This window comes from Bison bison, unplaced genomic scaffold (assembly GCF_000754665.1).
Source record: "Bison bison bison isolate TAMUID 2011002044 unplaced genomic scaffold, Bison_UMD1.0 scf7180017864068, whole genome shotgun sequence".
In the NCBI taxonomy this organism is placed as follows: domain Eukaryota; kingdom Metazoa; phylum Chordata; class Mammalia; order Artiodactyla; family Bovidae; genus Bison; species Bison bison.
Genome location: NW_011494640.1, coordinates 4,868,674 through 4,869,141, shown reverse-complemented (window position 1 = coordinate 4,869,141; position 468 = coordinate 4,868,674).

Sequence of the window (468 nt, the reverse complement as noted above, 5' to 3'; positions counted from 1 at the left end):
CTTGTGTCTCCTGCATTGGCAGGCAGGTTCTTTACCACTGTGCCACGTGGGAAGCAGGATCAGGAACCACTGTCCACATCTGGGAAAGGTGGGGGGACCGTCCCAAGCCTTCACAGGGACCTCCACAGAGACATATGAGGACATGGGCGTGGGGGGCATCAAGGGGTCCCGGCTGGAGACTGTCCTTCTTGGCCATACTAGCCTGGCCTCACTTTCCTCTGGGGCCCCTCCTCCCTTGCCATCCTTAATGACCTCTCTCCCAACCTCGGTGAAAGGCGGCTGTAAAACTGGTAGGCCTCACCTTGTTCCTGAACTTCAATTATGGACAGGCCCCCACCCCGCTCTTGCTTTATAACCATTGACTTTTTTGTTGTTGTTGGGTGGTTTTCTGTTTGTTTGTTTTTTTTTAAGCAATTCTCACAGGCTTGCTTTTGCTTCTCTGGAGCAAAGCATGGCCACAGTGCAGCC